Here is an 18347-nt window from a genome sequence, read left to right on the forward strand (position 1 = left end):
GTATCCTACAGATTGAACTAGAAAAATCACTCATGTCACCCAGAGAAGGACACTGTACCAGTTGGAACTTCGTGTCTCCTCTTCTTGGGGAAAGAACAAGAGCACTGTAGGAAGAGCAGTCACATATTGTTAGGCAGAAACAAAGTTGTTGTGTTGTCCTGTTGAGTTAAAAACGTGCAGAAAGATGTTTAGATGCTGGGAATCTGAATGGGGGGACTGTGCTGATCATTCAGTTACTGTCACTCAGGTCCATCCACCCTTCTAGACCCTGATCTGTGTTGTGAGCCAGGACTCTGAAAATGGCATTCCTACTTGTCTCTTAGGTTCCTATTAGGTTCTACCAGTGGGGGCTCCAGATGACATTAGATGACAGGAGAGGGGAGAAGGAGCTTCCTTCTCTTTGTGGCACTTCCTCCAGGTGGTAGCAGCTGATTCCATCCTCCAGCATCTTTAACTCCCAGAAGCAGCCCCATGTAGCTTGGTGGTAGATGCTGAGGTTAGAGCCATTAATGAGACAGAAACAGCCTCTATCATCAAAGTGTTTCAAATTCAGCAAGGGAGAAGACACCGAACAAATAAGGAACTGTGATCAATGTTGTGAAGATATACAGGTTCCTCTGAGAGCCTATCATAGAAGAATGATGTCCATGGAATTGTTACATTTGGGAACTCCTGGCTTTTGGCACAAATATATAAGGATAATGGCATCAAATCACATTCAGAGGATCAACTCAGACCGTGTCCACCTGAAGTCAATATACCTTTAAAGAAGGCTGGTGTGCACGACCGATAATTTTTTTTTTCAAGCCCAAGAATTTTTTTTAAATTCTTCTGCATTATGGAGTTTTTATACTAATCATTCATTCATTCATTCATTCAGACATGCAACAAGTACCCTTAGCATTAAGGCCTAGCAATGAACAAGGCAAATTCATGTCTTCTTAGAGCTTACATTATGGTTGGGGGACACCCTAAGGGGACACCCTAAATAACATCAAAACAATAAAACAGATTCAGATGATGACAAGTTCCATGAAGATAGTCAAGCAGGGAGTGAAGGTTAAAAGTGAATTGGGCAAGAGGACCCTGTTTTAGGCAGGGTCTTAAGAGTAGGCCATTTAAGCAGAGACCAGATGAGAAGGGATGAACCAGGAGAAGATGTGGGAGCAGAGCCTTCCAGGCAGAGAGGCTCCATAATGCCATCAGAGAGAAATCCTCTAGCCACGTGGCATCAGAGGCACTTGAGCAATGCCATTGTGGAAGGAGATCCTTCATCTTGGGTGGAGAGCTGTCCACTTGTTTGCAGCGAATTCTACACATGAGACAACTCAGTGGTTGAGTTCACGTCCCCAGTCTAGCATGTGGTTATTTTTCTTTTCTTTCAATTTACATTGCAAGCTGGAGAGAAATGAATTACATCCCCCTGGGTTTCTCTGCTCCGTACAATTAAGAAAAGCTATTTCTTAGTCATAAGGCGGATGACGACACCAAGATTTCCCATTTTCTCTCTGCAGGGAGGCTATCATCACTCAATATTAATTGATCCTACTCTTCATCCATAAAGCAGGGGTTGAACAAATTTTTGGTCACAAAAACAGCAACTATTACACTATTAAGGTAAATTATTAATGGGTCTCCATTAAAGCACACTCTCGTTCACACGGCATCAGCTGCCTCAACTCTTACAGTGTTTCTTTAATAGGAAAAAAATGAGTAAATTATTATATTCCTTCCTGATTCTGGATAAATCGCTGGTGCCTATCTTATTTAAGGTTGCCAGGGATTCTCCACCATTTCATCACAACTAGGGACACACAGAAAGGGTGTAATATATCTTGGGTTCCCAGCAGGAGAGTGTGTCAATCGAATGCAATTTTATTTTCCTGCTTGAGAGCAGACAAAGTGAAAACAGCAAGAAGACACAAGAAACTCAAAAATCAAGGAGAGCCAGTACCATTTATATGCATTTTTTTCTTTCCCCAGACAAAAATTTGATGCTAGTTTTTAGAGTGTGTGTCCAGATTAGAGGGACCTAGTGGAAGGAAAGAAGGAAGGAAGGGAGGGAAGGAGGGAGGGAGGGAGGGAGAAAAAAGAAGGGAGGGAGAAAAAGGAAGAAGGGAAGAGAGAAAAAAAAGAAAGGAGAAAAAAAATAATCTAGTTGCATCTTCAAGTAACCAGCCCACAGTGAACTGGGGACATTTGGGAAGAGCCGAACATCATTACTACTGACAGGGGTGACCAGATGCTGGCATCCAATAAAGAACAATTGTCAAATTTACGAGAGGGCTTTGGATGCCCGTCTCTTCCAGCTCCTTCTTGGTCATTTATTTATCTAAGTGCTAGGGCTTTGTGGAAGGGTATCCACAGGGCATTTACATTTCATCAATATGTTTAAATGTCACAAATCTTGACTTTCACAATTGGAAGGCAGGCTTAGCAATTTACATCCAAGCTGATGAATAACCGTGGTCAAAGCAGAAGGCTTTTCTGAAACATATAATTTAGTCGAGAAGAGATATGCTCTGCTCAACAGGGCCTATGGCATGAAATTAGAGAGATGCTACAGACATGGCTCAGGGCATCAAAGAAAGGGCAAAGATGGAAAAAGGAACAGTAATTTGCTTCCAGACTAAGGGACCTGTGCCCCCAACCCCCAGGTGCTATGTGTTGGCTGCCCCTTCCTCTGAAAAACTGCCCTCAGCTAGATGGAAGCCACCTGGTCTAAGAGTCTAAGAGGCATGAGAGCACAAAAGCCACCAGTGTTGCCCCTTCTTTCTACTCACTGTGGCAGAAATTGTGGATTCTGTCAATTAAAACCCATTTCCACCTCCCTTAAGTTAGTCTTCCTGGACTATAGAGTCTGAAAGCCAAAGCTACATTTCCTATTTACCGGAGAGGAAACTGAGGCATGGAGAGTTTAAGTGACTTTCCCAAAGTCACGCAGCTACTAAGTGGCAGAACCAGAATTTGAAGTCTAGCTCAAGAGCCTGCGCTCTCAACCACTCCACAATGCTGTCTGTCCCAGAGGAAAAAAGCTTTTACCATAAACTGCCCATATGAGTTATATAACAATGTGTAACAAATTACCCACAGATTTAGTGGCTTAAAACACAAACATTTATTACCTCATAGCTTCTGTGAGTCAGGAATCCAGGTGAAGTTTTGCTGGGTATCTCTGGCTCAACACTTATCATGAGGTGGCATCAGGGCATCATCCAGGGCTGAAGGGACCTCAAGGCTCCACTGGGGGTAGGACCTACATCCAAGCTCATGCACACACGTGTTGGCAGAACTCAGGTCCTCCAGGGCTGCTGGACAAGGGCCCAGTTTCTCACTGGCTATTAGCAGGTGGCCTCCCTAAGTTCTTCGCCATGTGGATCTCTCCATTGGGCTAACAACATGGCATCTGGCTTCACTCAGAGGGAGTGAGAAAGAGAGAGCAAGAGAGAGTCCAAAATAGAAGCCACCCTCTTTTTGTAACCTAATCTCAGAAGTGACACCCCATTACTTTTACTATATTGTATTCACTAGAACCAAGTCACTAGGTCCTTCCATACTCAAGGGAAGGAGATTACACAAGGGCGTGAACACCAGGAGGGTCACGGGAGGCCGTTTTGGAGGATGCCTACCATGCTGCTTAATATCATGACATATTAATAATAACAATAAGCATAAAGGTGATAATAATAATAAGCATAAAAGTTGAGTTTAAAGTTGTTTTTACCTCAGTTAACTCAGCTCTCAACTCACATTCCTCGCAGTGTGAACAACAAAACCTTCGTTCCTTCACCTCTCTGGGGCACTGTCCCCATCACCTGCCTTAAGCCACATCTGACTTCTCGCTTTATAGCAAAGAAAGTAAAGGGTATTAGGAGAAAAGATAGTTCTTTCTTGGGTTTTAGTTATTTTGGTCTAATCCATTTATATGAAGTCCACAGTAAGTACTGCCAAGTAGAAATAAGAATAAGTTTTTGTTTTAACTTAGTTTCCAAATTCACAAGAAACAGTGGTAAGAAAAGGAGCAGATGGGCCACCAGTTTGGGGGATAAAGCAAGGCAATGCTGAAAACCCTCAATTCCTTTCTCCCTCTTCCTAGTCCTGGTCCTGGTATTAACTTGGCCCAGGCTGTTGGAAGAAGCAGCAAGAACTTTTCCTTCACAAGGTTATGAAGCAGACCATTGGTCACCAAGAAAGCCATAATGGACTGCAGTCCAGGGCATCCTGGATGCATCTACTAAGTCCCCAAAAGCTCAGCTGTGGGCATGATCAGCCCAGACAGGTCCCTCACCCCCACAAAGCTGGCTTGATTGAGGCACTAACCCAGGGGTTTTCCGAGCTGCGGTCGGTGGCCCCAGGGATCAGACTTCAGATCTGATTTCGAGGGCTTTCCCATGCCCACCAAACAGTAGACAAATCTCCAGCCATGCAGTGCCCACCAAGTCAACGATCATAGTAAGTCAAGGCAGATGCTTTTCCAAGATAACACACAGACTCTATTAAGGCCGTGCCCACACTGGAGTGGTTTCCAGATAGAGGAAAACAGACACTGGGCTAAGACATTAATAATGGAGAACTGGATGGGATGTTTTAGACACTGGTTCCTACACTGAGGGACCCCGCCTGACAAAGAGCAGGTAATCAATAAATATCCAATGAATTAATTTTATTGAATAAGCCCGTCAGACCAGACTGCTTTCCCCATTAAGGAAAGTCCATCCGACCAAGTATGCCAGCTCCCTTAGGAACATATTACCAGTCTTGGATCAAAAACAATGTTTGCTCCACACGGTGCCACGCTGTGTTCATGCTTACTAAGCGACTCTGAATATACACCTGGGATGCCCAACTGAGATAATCCCCTTCCTCATTCGAGAAGAAGGCTGTCAAACTAATGTATCCTCCTCCTAATAAATCCTATGTATGCACCTGAAAAGTATGTTTATGCAATAGAATGGGAAAACATCTCAGCTGCTGGTAAGCATTGCAGGTACCCATCACCTATGTAATTTTCATTTATCAGAAGATCTGACCTGTAAAAACATAGAACTGAGGAAATGACTTTCTAGATATAATGAGAGTGACATGCAACTTAAAGCCAGAATCTTCTGCCTTTTCACACCAGAACTGCTTTTGAAAAAATTTCCTAGACAAAATTCAACAAGCTTCCTTTCTTTGAAGCATCAGTGAAATCTTGTCAAAGTGTTGGAGAAAGCCTCTTTATAAAAATTCTTTGAAGCAATATCACTAGTAACAATAATTAGTAGAATACATAGAACATTAACTTGTTTTCTGTTCCATTTTAACCAAATTAGATAGAAATTATTCCCACTATGACAGCGCTGCTTTTATGAATTCCGCAGAAAAATAATTTGGTTTTGCTTTGACAGATTAACAGTCCTCACCAAGAAATGTCATTTTACTGAAGGCAGCCTTAAGTCGCTGAAATTTACTGCTTGCACACAGACCCACAGACACACACACACACAAACCTGAGCCTGTTCTCACACAACACTGAGTGCTGTTTCTTGGTCTGGCTTCAGAGTAGCTGGGAAAAGAGCAGGAAGAATTTTTACATTAAGAAAGGAATGCAAAGAATGCCTTCCTTCCTCTTAAATCTAATCTTATTACCTCCATTAGTGAATATTTAACAATAACATTAATACTAATAGACTTGCTTGCTTTATCAAAAGCAACAACAACACAGAAGATGTATAGAGTCGCTTTGCTCGGAAAAGCCGTGTCACGCATATTATCTCATTTATCTTTAAAAATCCCCGCAAACTCTGTAATAGCATATTTATCTGCAGTCAGACATGTTTTATGGGAACCGATTTCCTTACCACTCCACATCTTCTGTATAAAAACAGGGTCTGTTTTTAGCACACCTCCCCAACCAGAACCTCAGAACCTCAACTCATAACTCATGCCCTGACTTCCTTTCGGGAGTCTTCAAAACAAAACAAAAAAAGCAACCAACTCTTAGCAATTACAGAAACTGAAACAAAAATGAAACACGGGTAGGGAATTAAATAAGTTCACAGAGCCCAACAATTGCTGTTGTCCAAACTGAAATTAAATAAATATACACACCCGGCTCTCCACGAAAACTCTGCTACCCAATTTATTAATGAACGGTGGAAGGAAAGAGAAGCCGAAAGTGGGTCAGGAGAAACTGTTTAATCTAATAGCCTGGAAATTATACTGGGAGGAACAGATGGTTTCACAGAAGTCGATGCTACCTAGAACAGCAAGGAGCAATTTTCTAGGAAAGAAAAATGTTTCCCTACCCTATTGCACGTACTATTTTCAGCAAAGGAGGAGTCTATATTCGGCACAGGATAACCTCTGGGCTTGGCATAGTGACAAAACTGGGACTAAATGGCAGCCATCCACACGTACCCAAGTTCAGACTTGGCCTTCCAAATCTGAGCTAGAGGTCAAACAGCCCTATTTGAAAACCAGCAACAAATGGAAGCCTACACTATACTCAGGTGGGTTATTAACCACACTCGTGATCTTGGCAAAAAAGAAAGTGGTTCCCAACCCGTGATGGACAGTGTGATCTTCGCATGGCTTCCGAGCCCCAGACTCTGAGGGTCCTGGGCAGCAGCAAGACACACAGGCCAGGTGGAATCAGAAGACCGAAGCTCAAGCTCAAGCTCAAGCTGCACGCTCACCCTGTGACAGAGCCTCCCCATCAATACGACGGGTTAGAGCATAACATCCAGTTGTGGTTTTCATCGCCATTACCTCATTCACCAAAACACATAGGTAAGTTCTCCCTAGAGCAGGGCTCAGTCGAATGGAGGGCCAGCACAGCGGGCCTTCAAATGACAGGTCAGAGACCACCAAGCCACAAATCTGTACCAGAGAGACCTGGGGTATAGCCAACACTGCTTAAAAGCAAAGGATTTGAAGAAGGCAAGTTTGAGTTCTGATTCTAGCCCTATCCTGTATTTGCTGTGTGACCATCCGCATCTTGGGTAACCTCTCTGAGTCCCGTTTACTCATCCATAAACTCAGAATCCTGTGAGGATTCATTTGCACAAAGCATGGTGTGTAGCTCATTAGCTGTTCTTACTGTTGCTCTTGTTACCAATAATAATAATAATACCATCATCATCCAGGCCCATTGCTCCTGTCACAATCTCATCATCTTCAGGAGATCCTCAGCGAGCCAAGAGAGGGCACGGGCTTAGAACAGCCTTTCTGCCATTAAGATTAAGATTAGGGCTGCAGCAAGAGGACCCTCCCTCAGGGATGAGCTTAAGGTTTAGGGGACGTAACAAGCCATCACCCCCAACTCAGAGCAGGGGATTTCCTGCCTTATGCTATAACATCAAGGGCTGCTTTGGGCCTTCCTTCTATCCATCCTCCTCCCCCCCTTCATGGCTTCTGACATTTTGTTTCAAGGCTGGTTGGTTGGTTTGTTTGTTTTACCCGAAAAAGAAAAAAATGCCATCAACATCAGTGACTTTATGTTCAATTCTGCTGAAGAGCTGCAAATATTATAGATGAATTTGTTATGTTCTAAAGCTGCAGGTATCATATTTAGAGAGAGGTAATAAATACCTCATTAAGGATGGCAAAACAAACACTTGAGGGCACTTGAGGCTCCATCTAAAGGAACCCCATGACGAAACCCACTTTAAACCAAGAATCCTCCTGTCATGCAAATAACCACCCCATCTCGCAGTTCTTTTCCTTGCTTTCCATACCTTCCCGTGTCAGGCTTCCCTATAAAGGGGGACCCACACCTGTAGGCCCCCTGCAGCCAAATGTCACTCCTAGCCCACTCCCTGATCCATCCCAGACTCAAGCTCATCCATTCACACCTGTCCTAGGTTTTCAACTCTAGCTCATTTGTACAGGGCCTGGTCGAGCTGGCAAGGGCAGGGCAAAGGAACAGAAAAGGGGTTCAGAGAACAGAGGTGGTGGAGGCCTAATTAAAGCAAAGTCTTCCAGAAAAGAGCCCAGGAAGAGGCTGACCCATGTGACTGGTGGGGCCCAACCACAGCCTACTAAACACACCTTCTAAGAAGGTGGCATGTTTAGAGCTAAGTGTGATGAGCCATGTAACTGAAAATAAAGGTCCATCTAGATACTGGGGATATAACCAGGCCCCCAATATGCCCGGTGTGTGTTGGCCAGAGCCACAGTTCTGACTGTCCCGCAAACCAGGCTATGCCCTCTGGCCCTCGATGAGCGGGAAGGGTTCACTAGCCAAGGTCTCTGAGCCAAGAAGGGGCTGTCTGCAGACCCCAGACCACTGGCTACAAACCTGTTGGCCAGCAAGCAACTGTTCCCTAAACCCACCTCTCCTCTTCCTTCAGCTGCGCCTGGCAACCACCTTGCAAACACTCATTACCACTGATGCAGCCTTTCATCCTCAAATCCATCCTTCCCTCTTGTGTCCTCTACTGTCCCCCTCCACAGTGGCTGGTAAGTCCCCAGGGCTGGGCTTTCAGGGAACACAGCCTGGAGGAGGTGAAGCTTCCCCTGGACCTTGAAGGAGAGAGAGGCCTCAGACCTGGAGTGTGCTGGAGGAGAGGTATCACTCCATATGGAGAGCAGAGGGGCAGGACTGTGTGGTTCCATCTCAGCAACAGCGAGTAGGTTCATGGAATGACTATCGGGAGATGAGGGTAAGAATGGATAAAAGGGAGCCAGTCTGAGAAGCACTGGCTTTTCTGAAGGTTAACCATTTAAGGTTTTAGGGTACCCTGGGGAGGTGGCGTATCCACTGAGGACAGCTGGGTTTCAGTTACAACTGAGATGCAGAGAACTCAGGAAAGAAGGAGGTATTTGGTTCCTGGGGGGAGTTCACTGCCCATGGCCTAACCCGGTTGGTTTCAGTGTGGTCCCCATAACAGCAACAGCAAGCAGAAGCATTACCTGGGAACTTGCTAGAAATGCAAAATCTTGGGCCCCACCCCAGAACTTCAGAATGACAAATTCTAGGGGTAGGGGCTCAGCCACCTGTGTCCTCGCAAGCCCACCAGGTGATTCTGGTGTTGCTAAAGTTTCAGAACAACTGTTCATTCCAGAGTTTCCCAACCCATACCAGGTCACACAGTCGCTCAGCACTCTGGGGAAAGAAACCAGACATCGGGGACCTGGAGACAACTTGCAGGAGATTGAAACAGTCCCAAGGCTGAGGGGAAACAAAATCTCAGCACATGTGACCTACCTGAAGGTAACCAGTTGGGGTACCCACATTACACCAACCACCTAGCACTTTACAAATGCCCACTCACTCATTCTCAACCACAGCTGGGCACGCGCATCACCTGTAGTTTCAAACAATACTGACATCTGGGTCCTTTCCCCAAGATGGACTGAACTGGCCTGGGGTGTAGTGCGGGCATGGGAATTTTTTAAGCAAAGTTTGAGGATCAATCATTGCATCCACTGGTACTATTTTTGTCTTAATGAGTATGGCCTGTCTTTTCAAATATATTATAAGCTACTTCAAGGAAATAAATTATGAGTAGGTCATAATATATAGTGAGGTATGTAAGGATTTACTGACTTCATCTTATGCTAAAAAAAATCATACCTTTTTTATTCTGCCATCTCCACTCAGATAAAAGAAATCTGCACTCCACCTGGTCTTTGAAAGTTCTCCAAATGTGGACTCCAGCATCCCCTGGGAACTTGTTACAAATGCAGTTTCTCTGGCCTAATGAATCAGCAACTCTGGGGCCTGGGCTTCTGGGTTTTGAAGGCCCTCCAGGTGATTCTGATTCACCCTCAAGTTGGAGAACTACGACTTTAAGGAAATGATATGTCCTAAAGGCTCTCAGTCTTCCTCTGAAGGTTAACATTATTTTTGGATGGTATCTTAGACCTTGCTTATCACCTCCCTTCATGACCCATGAAATCTGACAGGCTAACGGTGCCAGGATTTATAACTAGCCATTAGGCACCCAATAGCCCCAAAACACTTGAATCTGTTAATTTTTAGGCCTTAATGTAAATTACGATCCATCCTTTTAAATTAGTCTTTTTCCTGGTTGTGGAGCGAGATTAAAAGGACAACTTAAATAGACAAAGATTATTAGCTGCTTCTGTAGTTGCAGAGAGGACTGAGGTTACCCAGAGTGGAAGTTAAATAAAAACTGGACCCTAAAATGACTCGATGCACAACCTGCATGTTTTGAATCATGAATGTCATCCTGTGATATTATCATGACCACCCCAAATTTATATACAGAGCCGAAGGCCAAAATGTTGGCAGCCAAAAATCCAAGTATGAGCCTGGTCAGCACAATGTGGAAGAAAGAATCCCAAAGGTCAGCTCTTAAAGACCTCTTGGACAGGAAAACCACAAAGACGGGAATTTTTAAAATGTGGCAATGTGAGCTAATCCTAGAAACTGTAATGCGTGTCATGGGAATGCTTCCTTAGCAAGAACTGAGGAGGAGAAACAGAAGATGAGCCTGAAGAAGACAGGCAATGAAGCAGGAGGGAATTTTCAAGGTTTTCATGTTGAAGCCCTTTCAATTTCGCTTCAGCCCAGCCGGTGTGCCGGAGATCTGGGAACCGAGAGAGCCCACGGTGGTGGCTCCGCTGGGCTACAAATACCCAACACACTGCTGGTCTAGGGCAAGTGGCTTTTACAACTTCCCGAAACTCAAGATCTCAGTTCACTCCTCTACACCCTGAAGGTAACCATCTAGCTCCTGAGGTTGTTGTTAGTTTTTAAAACTGACGAATACAACACGAGGTGCTGAATAAGCAGTAGCTCTCATTATGACACGCAAAAAACGAAGCTCTTAACTCTCACGCATTGTTGTTGAAAATGTTCAATGGTGCAACTATTTTGGAAAACAGGTGGCCGTTCCCTGTAAAGGTAAACATACATTTACCAAATGATCCAGCAATTCCACCCCTACTTATTTACCCAACTGAGATGAAAACATATGTCCACAGAAGGCCTGTTCACAAATGTTCATAGCATCTTTTTTGATAACAGCCCCAAACTGGAAACAGCCCAAATGTTCAATTAAACCAATCATGGCACATCTAAACAATGGAATATTATTCAGAAACAAAAGGGAATGAGCTCTTCATACATAAAACAGCACAGATGTATCACACAAGCCTTACGCTGAGTTAAAGAAGTCCGACACAAAAGACTATACACTGTATGATCCCATTCCTATGTTGTTCTAAAAGGAGCAAAGCTAAATTTATGGTGACAGAACACAGATCAGCAGTTGTCTGGAGCATGGGCTAAGGGGAGGCATGAGGGAATTTTCTGGGGTGACTGGAAATTTCTCTATCTGGAGTGTGGTGACAGTTACATGGGTGCTTACATTTATCAAAACTCATTAAACCACACACTTAAATATGGGTGTATTTCATTGCTCATAAGTTATACCTTAATACAGGTACATATACAAATACACTGAGACACCATTCAGTAGGTCTGACAGGTTGGCACTGGGCTCTCTTTCATGTGCAGTAGAAAAATCCTGTGTGAAGAGAGTTAAAACACTGGGTTCTGGTACCACTTACTACTTACTATCCATCAAGGCACTTTTCTCTTCTGAAAAAAAAAAGAGAGAGAAAAGAAGAAGGAGGAGGAGGAGGAGAAGAAGAAAGAAAGGAGAAGAAGAAAGGAAGAAGAAGGAGAAGGAGAAGGAGAAGAAGAAGAAGAAAGAAAGAAAGAAAGAAAGAAAGAAAGAAAGAAAGAAAGAAAGAAAGAAAGAAAAGGAAAGAAAAGAAAAAAGAAAGAAGAAAAAGAAGAAGAAAATAATGCCTTCTCTCTGACTTTGAGGGCTACTTGGATGTTGGAGTGAATGTGTCATTTGAAAATGCTTTAAAGTGAATCTGAGCATCCAGTTGGGCAGGTGCCCAGCACACCACCCACTCCTCCAGTCCCCGCTCTCCCTTACCTGCCAGTCAGTCCTCGGGACCACCTCCTAATCTCTCTTCACCCCCCCACCCACTCCTCTTGTCCCCACTGCCACTCCCTCAGCAGAGGCCACTTCCACCCCTGATGACTGCAACAGCTTCCAAATGGTTTCTCCTTCCCCAGTTTTACCCCTTTCATTCTCCTCCATTGTAAACCCAGAGTAGGCTTTCCAGAATGTGAATTTGATCATGTCACCCACCCTCTTTCCACCTTAAAAACCTTCAGCATTCTTGAGAAAGCTAGACTCCACAGTCCAAGACCTAAGATCTTTAGTCATCTGGCCTCCACTTACTTCTCCCAAAGATCCCACTCCAACCAAAATGAACTGCCTACATCTTCCTATATATGCAATGCTGTCTCCAGGTTCTGACCCTCCCATAGCTGTCCTGAAAAGACCATCTCCTTCCACTGTCAATCTTCTGCCTGGCTAACTCCAAATACACCTACAGATCTCAGGTCTTCCTCAATACACACACCCTTCCAACAAGACTGGGGGCTACCATGTCCCTTTTATCACCATAATGCTAGCATCAAGTCCTACAATCGCCTGGTTCTTCATCTGTAAGAGATTTGAACCAATCTACACTAGTGGATTAGAGCGATGCTATGGGCTGAATGTGTCCCTTCAAAAGTCCAACCCCAGTGTTAGACTATCTGGAGTAAATAATTAAGGTTAAATGAGGTCTTAAGAGTGAGGCTTTAATCTGATAGGATTAATGTCCTTATAAGAAGAGACATGACAGGGGTGCCTGGGTGGCTCAGTCGGTTAAGTGTCTGCCTCCAGCTCAGGTCATGATCCCAGGTTCCTGGGATCGAGCCTCGTGTCAGGCTCTCTGCTCAGCAGGGAGCCTGCTTCTCCCTCTCCCTCCATCTGCCACTCTGCCTGCTTGTATGCTTGCTCTCTCTCTCTGTCAAATAAAATAAATAAAATCTTAAAAAAAAAAAAGAAGAGACAGGAGAATGCTCACTCTCTGTCCCTCTCTCTCAGCCATGTGAGGACACAGCCAGAAGGCGGCCATCTGCAAGCCAGGAAAAGGGCTCTCACCAGGACCCAACCATGCCGGCCCTCTGAGCTCAGTCTTTTCAGCCTCCAGAACTGTGAGAAAATAGATGTCTGTGGTTTAAGCTGCCCAGTCTGGAGTATTTTGTTATGGCAGCAGAGCTAACTAAGGCAACTGGGAATACCTCTTGTCTGGTTCACCCATATGTCCTCAGGACACAACATCTGGCCTCCGGTCAACATTCAGTAAATACCTGTGGAATCAATGAATTGTCATCTTATGGTCCCTACTGGACCCATGGGCAAACTTTCCTAATAAAAATGGCACACTAATCTGAATTAGAGGTGCAGATTCAGACCTGGAACCAAGTTATCCTCCCTCGAAGACAGACTAGAGAAGCATGGCCCCATAGAACTTACCATGGTGTTGGACATGGTTTCTACCTGCACTGTCCAATATGGCAGCCACCAGCCACATGTGGCGGTTAAGCACTTGAAACGTGGCGAGTGTGACAGAGGAGTTGAATTTTTAATTTTATTTAATTTTAATTATTACATTTAAACAGCCACATGGCTGGTGGCTCCTGTACAGCACAGCAGAGGACTAGATGTTTTGAGCAAAATCAAGCCCTGGGCACTAACCTCATTACGCAGGTCACTCCCTGTGCCAACTGTCCCCAGCACGAAACATGTATAAAACACAACTGATTCTCATGGAGCTGACACAGGTAGCTTTCAAGCGGTATTAGAGGGGCCTGGTGCAGAGAAGCTGGCAAAACATACATACGAAAGGGATAATGAGGCACCATTTTGCAGAGATTGTGCCGCTTTATGGTCCTCGATCTGTGATGAAACCCACCAAACAGCAGGTTCATCCCTTGGTGACCAGACTTAACTAAAAACTTAAGACCCAATCAAATCACTCAGAATTGAGATTTTTGGCAGCTTATGTGCTTCACATTGAGAATCCTGCTGCTTTTCACCTCAGTCAGCCCAACAAGTGAGGTCGCATGTTCCAATATCATCCACAGTAGCACTGAGCTCTGAGTAAGGGACAAACAGAACAGTGTAAACTCTGATTTTGACTTTTGTAAAAGTGCACATGTCCCCTTCCTGCCTAAGCCACCAGGTGGAAGGGGCCCACACCCTTTTCCCCAACTTGTAATTTGTTAGTTAGACGAGCATTTTCTCCATGAGAAAAAAATCTATCAAGTGCTACTTAAAAATCTTCTATGGCCAAAACTGTATGGAAAAGGAATAGCCTCATGCCCCTCTACATGATACCACAAGCTTTCTAACAAGAATATTCTATTTGGTGGTAATGCCTATTTGTCTAGCACCTTGCCGTTTATGAGGCACAAGAGCTCTGGGGCCCAAGAGATCAAAGTTCAAATTCCACCCCAGTCACTTCCTAGCACTGCATCTTCAGAAAAGTTACTTAAGTTCTCTGACTGTTGGTTACCCATCTGCAGAAAAGGAATGCATGTACCCATATACCTCCCTGGGTTTCTGTGAGAATAAAATGACATAAGAAGCCACACAAATATGAATGTTAATTTATAATAGCCCAAACAGAAACGACCCAAATGTCCATCAACACGTGAATGGATAAACAAACTGTGGGACATCCACACAGGAGAATACTACTCAGCCATAAAATAAGAATGAACTACTACACACAAAACAACACAAATGGGGCACCTGGGTGGCTCAGTCGGTTAAGCGTCTGTCTTCAGTTCAGTTCATGATCCTGGCATCCCAGGATAGAGCCCCACGTCGGGCTCCCTGCTCGGCGAGGAGTCTGCTTCTCCCTCTCCCTCTGCCCCTCCTCCCCACTCGTGCACTCTCTCTCTCAAATAAACAAGTAAAGATCTTTAAAAAAATTTAAAACAACACAAATGAATCTCAAAATAAGTAAGCTGAGTGGAAAACGCCGACCAAAAGAAGTATGTACCTCAAGAGTCCATTTATAGAAAATCCTAGAAAATAAAATCAATGATGGAAAGCATATCATTGGTTGTCTGGGGACAGAGAGCTGGGAAAAAGGAGGGATTACAAAGGAGCACGAAGAAACTGCGGGAGACGGAAATGTTTTGCATCTTGATGAGGTCATGGGTTTCCTGGGTTTGAACACTTAAATACGTGCAGTGTAATGTGCTTAAATTATATTTCCATAAAGTTGAAAAAGTTGGGAAGACATAATGCACCATCACAGGACTGAGCACATAGTAGGCTCTCAACAAATGCTGGCTCCATTCTGGAGCCATAGCAAATGACCCAACTAGAACTTCTGGAAAAGAATTCGATGGGCTGCCAGGGAAGTGAGTTAGCCTATGTAACACTTACTTTGGTGTACTAGAACCCAGATACGTAGGACACGCTCTTCTCAGCTAAAAAGTGTGAACGAGAAAGACGCACAGAAAGATGAGCAAGGCTTGATCTTTGCCCTCGAGGAAACACAAATACGTTTAATGTATGATGTAATAAAAGTGTCATAAGGACGGTACTGACAAATGGCAGGCATGCAGAAGAGAGTAATGACGATGGGACGGATGTTGGGAAGGAACAGTTTCCGGTGGGTGGGACTCTGGCAAGCAGTGAGGGGTGGGGTGGGCCCTGTGCAGAAAGAGTGGAAGCTGGGATGGGGGTGGGGTGCACGGCCCACTGTCCTCCAAGACAGGAATGGGAGGGTCCATAAAGGGCAAGGCTGAGCTGGGGAAGGCCCTGAGCACCAGGTAGACTCTCCACTGCATTTTTCCAAGAGAACCAGCCAAAGGGTTTGGCATCATCAGATTTGTGTTTTACACAAATAGATCCCATCTAGAGGGCCATCTGGCAATTTATCAAGAGTCCTGACATTCGTATCTTTCAACTCAGTAATTCCTGAGGATATAATCAAAAATGCACAAAGATTTATAGACAGCGCTGCTTATCACAGCATTATTTATAATAGCCCAAAGCCCAAAATAATTTAAATGTCCGATAAAAGAAGACCGTTAAATAAATTATGGTATGCGGAGTGATTAAATCATATATAGCCATTAAATCATATTTTGAGAACATATGGAATGACAGAGTACTGCCTCACTGTACAATGTTAAGCTGCAAAAAAGCAGGACACAAAAATATACATTAACTATTCATTCAAAAAATATTTATTGATTATCTACTACGTGCCAGGCACTGTTCTAAGTATTGAGAGTACAGCAGAGGGTAAAACAGACACAATCCTGCACTCGTTAGAGGGATCCTACCTTCTAATGAAAGAAGGCAGACCACAAATAAGGCAACAAATAACAATAGGCAGAATATACAGCATGTTAGATGATAGGAAGTGTTATGGAGAAAATCAAGAGGGCAAGGGGATGAGAAGTCGGGGCATAGCTAGAAATTGTAAATAGGTGGTCAGGGAAGGTTTCACAGAAAAGCGGGAGTGAAGGTTTGAGCCAAGGGTATCTCTGGGAGGACTTCCGGGCAGAGGAAACAAGTAGTGCAAAGGCCCTGAGGAGACCTGGAGAGTTCAAGAAACAGCAAGGCCGAAATGGCAGAACACGCAGGACAAAGATCTGGAGGATGAGGATGGAGAGTAGCTGGTGCCTCTCAGGGTGAGGGGAGCCACGGCAGGGCTTTGAGCAGAAGAGTGACATGATCTCTAGGGGGACAAGGGAAGAAGCAAGGAGATCAGTTGGGATTTGTCTGGCGTTTTCCTTGCTTTTTTATAATGGAGGTACGTTCATTTCATAATCAGAAAAGAAAAGGTAATTCAATCAAAGAAAGCACAGTGCGGCAAGGCAGTGTGGGTGTTCTGACCAGGGCCCAAGGCAGCAGACAAACAAATCAGGAAGTGAGGGAGATAACTCAGGTGTCCGTGACGGAGCAGTGCGTACACAGAGGAGGGCACAGGTTCATGGAGGTCTCTGTGAGCAAAACATACTCTTCTTAATAATAAATATAACCATGATGCAAAAAAAATACATATATATATATTCTCATGTATATATATATATATACATATGAGAAAAAGAATCCCCCCGTATTCTCAGCTTCCTAACGATATTTAACATGTTGGCATATTTCCTTGCGCTCTCTTTTCCTACACATACTTTGGTTTTCTCCATCATTCTACAAGGCCTAGACCGTTGCAGGCACTCAAATGTTCACCAAACAAATAATGGGTGACCAAATGCTCCCAATCATTTTGCGTACAGATTTGCTCATGTTAAATCAGCTACGTTACAAGCATTTTCAGAAGCAGTTTCAATAGGCTTGGGTGACACAATGGAAATCGTGGGCAAGGAGAAGGCATGGTCACAGATGACTAAGGTGTCAAGTCCGTCTGAGAGGACGGCGGTGACATTATGCACCCAGGGCACCAGCAGGAAGCCAGTCTGATGAGGAAGACGCTGGACTCAGCGTGGGGGACGTGGGGGACGTGCAGGGGCACCCAGAACGTCCCTGCAGAGATGCCCAGCCGGCCATGTGTCTCAGGGCTCAAGAGGCAGTGGGAGGCTCGGTGCAAGGTGGTCACAGCAGGAACAGGAGTGGATGTAACACTAGCTGCCCCACGACGTGCTGGCCTCGTGCTAAGAGCTTCTCAGACCCTCCCTCCTCTGGTCTCCACAGCTGCCCTGCGGGGCGGGTATTCACGTGCCCATTCGACAGAAGCCCAGCCCCTCCACAGCAGAGCCGGACTCAAACCCCCAAATATGAGCGCTTTTCCCACGAATTCTCTTCTCGGGTAATAGGAGCTTAAAATATACCCGGCAGCCCAGGGACAAAGTGGCGAGGTGCCTGAGTCAGTTAGGACTCCTGTTTGTGTGCAACTTCTAGGGACTGCCCCCTTCACCGAGAGAATGATCTTTCCTCTTCTGAAGACATATTTTATGTTTTCTTACTTATAATTACAGTCTGTTGAGGTTTTGTTGTTGTTGTTTTTCATGTGTGTGAGTCTTCTCTCGCACTAGGTAAGAGGCTCCAGGAAACCAGGACACACTGCACGATCTCCCCACAGCAGCAGCCCAATACTGTGCACACAGTCGTGCTCAGCAAATGCTCTGGGTGAAAAGGCAATCGCTTGCCAGTCACCCCAGGGCTACTGCGACACTGTGAGTGAGGTGACCCGGACACCCTGCAGCCCGGAGGAGGCGAAGCCAAGCCCAGATGGACAAGCACTCTTGAAAGACGCCAGACAACAGGCAGGTAAATTTAGGTGGACAGGCACATTAATAGGAGATAAGGCAAATTTTCCTTTTGCACATGGCTTGCTACAATACAGAGTCTGCAAACTAGTTGGCCCATGGGCCAAACTCAGCCCACCCCCATGTCTGTACTAGTTGACTCACACCTGGTTTTAACTTGTTACAATATAAATTAGTTGCTATCCTTTAAAAAGTGAAGAGTTCCACATAAAAATCTGGATTTCTG

The 18347-nt window shown here is 44.7% G+C and overlaps 1 protein-coding gene across 3 annotated transcripts in view; it reads right to left on the reverse strand.

Moving 5' to 3' along the window:
* The window catches only part of RFTN1 (raftlin, lipid raft linker 1), a 191714-nt gene that overhangs the window by 155493 nt on the left and 17874 nt on the right, over positions 1-18347 (reverse strand). The gene's annotated exons all lie outside the window — the stretch shown is intronic.

Source organism: Halichoerus grypus, chromosome 1 (genome assembly GCF_964656455.1).
Source record: "Halichoerus grypus chromosome 1, mHalGry1.hap1.1, whole genome shotgun sequence".
NCBI lineage: Eukaryota > Metazoa > Chordata > Mammalia > Carnivora > Phocidae > Halichoerus > Halichoerus grypus.